Genomic DNA, 7,274 nt, shown 5'->3' with positions numbered 1-7,274 from the left:
AGCCTCCTAGCTTATGTCTCTAATATTCTCCATCTCTATATCGAACTTGGCTCTATTGTAGAACTTGCAGGCTCCCCAAAAATGCAACCTTAACTTGGGACCTGGAGATCTTTCTAAAATTTCATAGTAGTTGCAATATATCCTTTGTTTGGCATCAGGGAAGACTAGACGGATGGCATTTGATAGGCCCTACATCATAGTTAAATATAAAAAAGGTCATATGACATAAAGTAAATAAGACAAGAGTAACAGAAGTTATACTAGTACTTCTAGTGAATGTGAATATGATATGTACCTTTTGTCGGGAAATGAATGTGAGACTTGGGTATCGATCATCCAAAGCAAAGGCACGATGCAATGCGTGGAGGAAGACCAACCAACTTTCTTTTTTCTTAGATTCTACCACTTTGATTGCCATAGGGAGTAGACAATTGTTCCCATCAACTGATACGGCAAAGAGGCAAACTCCGCCGTATTTGCCCTTTAGGTGGCAACCATCAATAAATATGGTAGACTTACATCCCATCTTAAAAGCATCCCTATGAGCTGAGAAACAAACAAGGGCACTCTTGAAAGCTGGTGGGATATTGAAGTCCACCCTTTCCTCAAAGTCAATAAACATGGTAGATCCACCAACATATTCATCCAATAGCTTAGCATAACCGGGGAGGATCTCATTAGACTGCTCAAATGATCCTAACATCATCTTGGTGGCCAGCTCTTTTGCCCTCCATAATTTCATGTGATGTACTTTGTGGACACTCATGCTCTTTAATATAGACCTTATGGTGTTTATAGATACATCTAGATTGTCTCATACATGTTCAACGATCTTATTTGCAATTCACCCTCTTGAAACTCCATTTTCTTGGCATGCATTGGTGCATCATCCACCATGTCATCCACATTGCATAATAGGTCATCCTCTTGTGTATATGGAACCATACCCCCTCATTTATGAACCTCATCATCAAGTGATGTGTAATCTTCAAAGTCATTCTTAGTATCACAATGGTAGTGTAGTCATCATCATCTTCTTCCCCACACCAACCCTATGAAATCCAGCCCTAAACCTAACCTGGACACCCTGTCTGTTTTAGGATAAAGAAGTGACTTGTGGATATTAGACCTGTAAGTGGGACCCAGAGTTCAGTATGGATAGGTTTAGAAGGCCCTAGAAAGTAAGTTCAGACCTTTCCCTAAGTTGGCTATAGGCCCAAGTGATTGGATTAACCCTGGAGATCAAAATTCAGAAGTTTGATGAAGGAAGACCCTTTGGTCGATCCCATCGACCAAGGCAGCTCCGGATGCTAAATTTGTTATTTTTGGAAGTTTTGATCTTAGGATCCTCTATATAATGCAACTTCATGTTAAACCCTATTGTTTGGCCTCTCTATTGCTAGTGAACGTGGGAAGAACCCTAGAGCTTCCTCTTCGAGCTAAGGAAGATCCCCAAGCATTCCTCCTAGTTACTAATTTGGTTTCATCTTCAACAAGGTTAGTGTTCTATCTCTATCTTCTCTGATTTCTTCTTCTTACTATTCTAGCTTAATGTTTTGATTGTGGAGAAGGTATTACACTGCTGTAACTACCTATTCTCTGATTTCCTTGTGTCTTAGAGTGAACCCCCAATCACTTATGCATTCCTTGAAGCCATATGGTGAATCTCCTCAATTTTTCATTGATTTTGATTAAGTTTTGGACAGCATGATCATCCTACTGTAGTTTTCCTTTCTAATCAATGTTGACATGTATATTCTTAGATTCTACTGTTGATCTAATGTATTTCACCTCTTTGAATGAACTCCCATTCATTTTAGTCATTCTAACTCTCTGTTGATCATTGATTTAAGCATTCTAGCAAGTTTCTATTTTTGATTCCTCTCATTCAAGGTTAGTAATCTCTTAGTTGTTATTTGATTTACTCTTGCTGCGATTATGAAGATGGTATAGCATCCTTGCAAACACCTCTTTTCTATGATATTCAAGGTTGTGAATCCATTCATTCTAATGATGCTTTGATCCCCCTATTTGATTTTCTAAAAGAGATCATGGATATCTTCATGAATGCATATTTGATCTTATTTCCGTAGCATGATTTGATCCATCCTTATGATAATTCTTATCTCTGATTTGTTACTGATATTCCATTAGAGTGAAGCCTTGTTCTCTCTAATTTCTCCCTTGAATCCATGGTGTGTTTGCTATGGAAACCATGTTGTTTCATATTTAGAAAGTCATGTTTCCAAATTAGTAAGTACTGTTGTAAGTATGATTCTTGACCATGGATGATGTCCAATTCATGCTAGATAGTCTTAGTATGTTCATGTGAAGTTCCCCTTCGAATTTTGGATCAGTCGGACTTCAAACAAAGAAGTTATGACCAAAACAATGTAATCTGCCCGTATTGAATCTTCTTGGTTGATCCTACTTGGTCGATCCCATCAACCAAAGCATCAACCAAGCATGCTATCAACAACAGAATTTTCTCAGTTTTGCTCCGTTTCGACTCCAATCTTTTGGGAATTGTTTCTTATGACCTATACATGTTTTGTCAAGCTTGTTTAGGTGATTTTGGATCTGTTCTCTGATCTCTTATTTGAAGACTATAAGTTAGGATTTTGAGGTGAGTATTCCAACTCAGAATATGCCCAATTGCATGCCTTTATGTATTATGACATGAATACACGATCTAGCTGCTGCTACCTTGTTATCTTTACATCATGATATTTCTGTAATAACAGTAGCTTGTCCATATTGTGAATTACATATTAGAATTGATTAATGATTATGAGAATGTAATATGGACTATGATGTGGATATGAGTGTGAATATGATATGTATGGAATCATGATGTGATCTAGATGCCTAGGTCGTAGTTGTGGAATGGGGAATGCCCTATTGGCGTTTCTGTCTTTGGACACCAGTGGAGATGGTATGGGACACTCTCCTATGGTGCCCCTTGTGTGAAACCCAGCCCTAACCTTGACCAAAAAATCCTGTTATTTGTAGGTCCGAAGACCCGATGTAAGGCAAGAAGCCAACTATGGGCCATCTCAGTGGAAGACATGGTGTTTGACCCAGAACCCATGGAAGTTGATGCTGGTGTTCCATACTTGGAAGCTTGTTCAGAATTGGAGAAGAAATTGCACCTTGATGAAGATGAGTCTAGTTGATGGACTTGAAGTATAGTTAGACATGATTCGAAGGCATTTCTCTATACTAGGTAAGTCATATGTTGTGTTGGGAGAAGCTCATTAGGTTTGGATTTGATTTGGCCTTACTATCTGGCTTGGTCGACTGGGTGGTCGATTGGGCCAATAGACCAACCAATCGGTCAGAATCTACCAAAGATCCTCTGTTAGGTCTGCTGGTGCTGTATATAATAGAAGTATGTGTTTCTTAGCCTCCGTTGTTTCTAAAACCCTCAGAGAACGTGGGAAGACTCTCTCAAAGCCTCTCCTTGGTGTTTGTGAAGAACTTTCCAAGACTTCAAGCTCTTCATCTCCTATTCTTCAATCAAAGGTTAGTAATCTCTTTTGTGTTGTGTTGATCTACTCTTACTATGTTTTATTCTTTGTGTTGAGACTATGAAGAAGATGCTGCATCCTTGCAACCCTCTTCAACAATCTCCTTTCATTCTTAAGGTTTTATGATCTTCATCTTGATCTTAGCCATGATCCTTGTGAATTCTTCATGAAGCCATGATCATTCTTTTGATTTGATTTCTTTAGCATGTTAGATCTGTTTTGCATGATAGTTTCATGTATGATCTTTAGCTTATCTTCACTAGAATGAGATCCTATCATCTCTAGTTTTTCCTTTGAATTCATAGCATGTTTTCATTGAAAACTATGAATGTTACCAAATTAGAAAGTCATGTCTCCAAATTAGTAAGTGGTGTTTTTGATCATTGTTAGTGTCTAATTTATGCAATTTTAGTGTTAGATTACTGTTCTAGAGGTTTCCTCCAAGTTTTCGCAGTTTTTCGGATCTTGTAGAATGAGTTTCGGATAAAAAATCAAAATTCTGCTGTGTATTGCTCAGGTGGTCGATTGCTTGGTTGACTGGATCAAGCTAGCACCCAATTGACCAAGCAAGACAGTAGCTGTGTTCTTCGTCTGATTTGATTCATTTTGATCTTCGATCTTTTAGGCCTCTTTCCTAATGATGTATCTATGTTTGTTTAGGGTTTATTTGCTAAGTTTGGAACCATTCTCTTTGACCTTTGGATATTAATCGAAGCTATTTAAGGTAAGGACAGTTATTTCCATAATTATGTAGATTGCATGAATCTTAGTTTCTATTTTGGGATTCTCTTAGATTCACTACCATAAATGTATTTTCTTTTTATTATATTACTGATGCAAGTACTCCAATTACAGTATTATCATGTTCATATATTCTTTTGATTACGAATACTTATTCTTGTCAATTACATATGCGATTGATCATGTTTATGTGTATCTTTCTATATGATGAGATTTTGGTTGTGTATGTTATGACTGAATTGAGAATGTGATTGAATATGTATGATTTGGGATTGGGAAGTGTCCTTTTGACATTTCTATCCTTGGACATCAGTGGGAATAGTATGGGATATTTCTGATGGTGCCCTTTGACACTTTCCCGGATTATTGGTTGTCATACCTAGGGATTGTTTAGCGATGTTGGGATAGGAATACCTTGTTATATCAGACCCGATTCGGAAGGGTATTGAGACCAAACGACTCATGATAGCAATGGGGATTTGTGGGCGCTCAAGAGCGGTAACCAACCCGTGAGAGGACATGAATCACATTTTGGTTACTTGTGAGAGGCCATTTATTGGTAGGGTTGCAAATAGTGGACTTGGGCTCATGGGCGTTCAAGACCGGTGGCATACTGATTAGCTTTACCTCCATCCTTAGTTGGTGTGCACAATGTGGTCCACGTATAGATGCTATATTAATGTGTGGAAAATCTGGAGCATCTCCTTTAGAGAGAATCTAAAGGTCTAGGAGCTGATCTTTCCTATAATGAAGAGCCAGCTGAGATCTTAGATAAGAAGGACAAGCAGTTGTGGAACAGGACCATACCCTTGGTGAATATCCGGTGGAAGAACCATACCCTCAAGGAAGCCTCTTAGGAGAAAAAAGATGAGATGAGATTGAAACATCCCTATCTCTTTGGAAATCCAAGTACGCTTCCAATTTTGAGGACGAAATTTAGTTTTTTTTTTTTTTGGGGGGGGGGGGGGAGAATGTGAAATCTCTCACAACCCTAACCCAAAAATCTATATTGTAACCCAAAAATCTATATTGTAGGTTCAAAAACCCAGAGTGTGTGAAGAAGGCAATTGTGGACCATCCAAATTGAACCCATTGTTGTAACTTAGAACAAGGTCAAAGGAATAGAATTCTACTAAAACCCTTATTAGGTTGAAACCGCGGATCATCACGGAAAGCCTAGAATGAAAGGGGACTCATTCACAAGGATAGGAAACAGTAGATAATGCATTGAAAACTAATAAGAAACAAGTTTAACACAGATTATAATAGAAAACTACTTAAGGGTAGATCATGCTATCAATTCTAGATCAAATACATGGAGAAACACCATATGGCTTCAAGGAAAACATAGAGTGAATGAGGGTTCACTCTAAGACAAAGGAGATCAGAGGATGGGTCATTATAGTAGTGTAATACCTTCCTCATAATCAAGACAACAAGAGAAAACAGTTTTCCAGAGTTCCTTTGGTCGATGGTATCAACCAAGGGAGGATCGACCAAAGGGTCCTCCTTTTTCCAACTTGCTGAATTTTGGTTCTCCAAGGTCAAAACAAACGCTTAGGCCTTCAACCAACTTAGGGAAAGGTCTGACTTGACTTCCTAGGACCTTTCAAAGCTATCAACACTGAACTCAAGGTCCAACTTCAAGGTCAAACACCAATCACTACACTTCTTCATCCAAAACAAATAGGGTGTCTAGGCTAGGGTTAGGTGGGATTTCATAGCGGGTTTTCCTCCCCTTGATGATTTTCAACGTAAAATCTTCTGTGTTCTGTGGTTTTTTTTTCATTGTGTGATTGTTCCTTGGTTTCGATCCTTACATGTGAGGCTAATTAAAACCCTATGGGGTTGACTCCTCACCTGGATGGGCTTTGTATCCATGTTAGAAGTTCCATGGGGCCTATAATTTTATGATCAAAGAAACAAGATGGAAGGTCTAACTTTTGCTAAGTTTAGTTGAGGACCCCTAAACCTTGATGGAGTATCTATTTGATCTTTCCAACCTTATGACGTGGGTTTGTTTTCTCTATTGATTTTTTTTTTTTGGATTAGTAGGCTTAGTTATGCCCACTTTAGTTCAATTCTATCCAAGGTTCAAAATGCCACCTCATGTCGCCATGTCGGTGGTAGGTGGCACCACCGACAAGGCGACATGTTGTGACATTTAGGGCAACTTTTGGAGGAGTGTCGATGAAAATTTGACCATAGTTTCGAGGGGTATTTTGGGTCATTTTGGCCTGAATTTTGTTGTGTGGCTTAATTTGAGGCCAATAAACACACTGAGAGTGTTCTTTTGTCCTAAACATTACCTAAACTAATGTTCCTTATTGGTATATGCCCGAGCTGTATTTAGGCACAATTGGAAGTCTAAATAACTCAAATAAACTAATGTAAACATGCAAAATGAACACAAGTACACAGCTAGTGAAGAGAAGTATCAAGGTCTACAATTCATTATGCAATTGTGTTGAGTGGGGCTCATGCTTCACAATCTGTTGCCGATAGACATGGGGGTGTTGGAGTAGCGCCCCTAGAGCCTCTAGATGTCACATCCCTCCAGCTGGTACCCTATCTGGAATACCCGAAGGTGTGATGCATAGCACCGCAGATCAAGTTTAGGAACGATTATATCCACTTAGCATAATAACATAATCAAAAGCAAGAACAAATCATTGTATTCAAGTAATTTAATGATAAAATCAAGAAAGGATCTCAGAAGGATCACAAAAGAATATCAGAGTGCGGATAACAAGATACTAATCAGAAGATAACTGTAGAGTACAGTGGAAATATACCCCACAAACAAACGCAGAAGGTAGATTGGCATCTAAAGCAAAGTCTAAAGGTATTACAACTGAAAGAGAAAGAAAAGGAAACTACGAATCATTCTAAAACTAAACAAAAAGAGTAAATCTTTAAGATCCGGCGAATTCTGGTACGCTCCGTCATCACACGGGTATGCTTCACTGTATTGCTCGTAGTTGCCAACAGTTTGGGAACCAA

This window comes from Hakea prostrata, chromosome 9, assembly GCF_041222555.1.
Source record: "Hakea prostrata isolate BN-2017 chromosome 9, UWA_Hpros_2, whole genome shotgun sequence".
Taxonomy (NCBI): Eukaryota; Viridiplantae; Streptophyta; class Magnoliopsida; order Proteales; family Proteaceae; genus Hakea; species Hakea prostrata.
The sequence above is the reverse complement of the archived record's forward strand: the minus strand, read 5'-3'. Positions refer to the sequence as shown.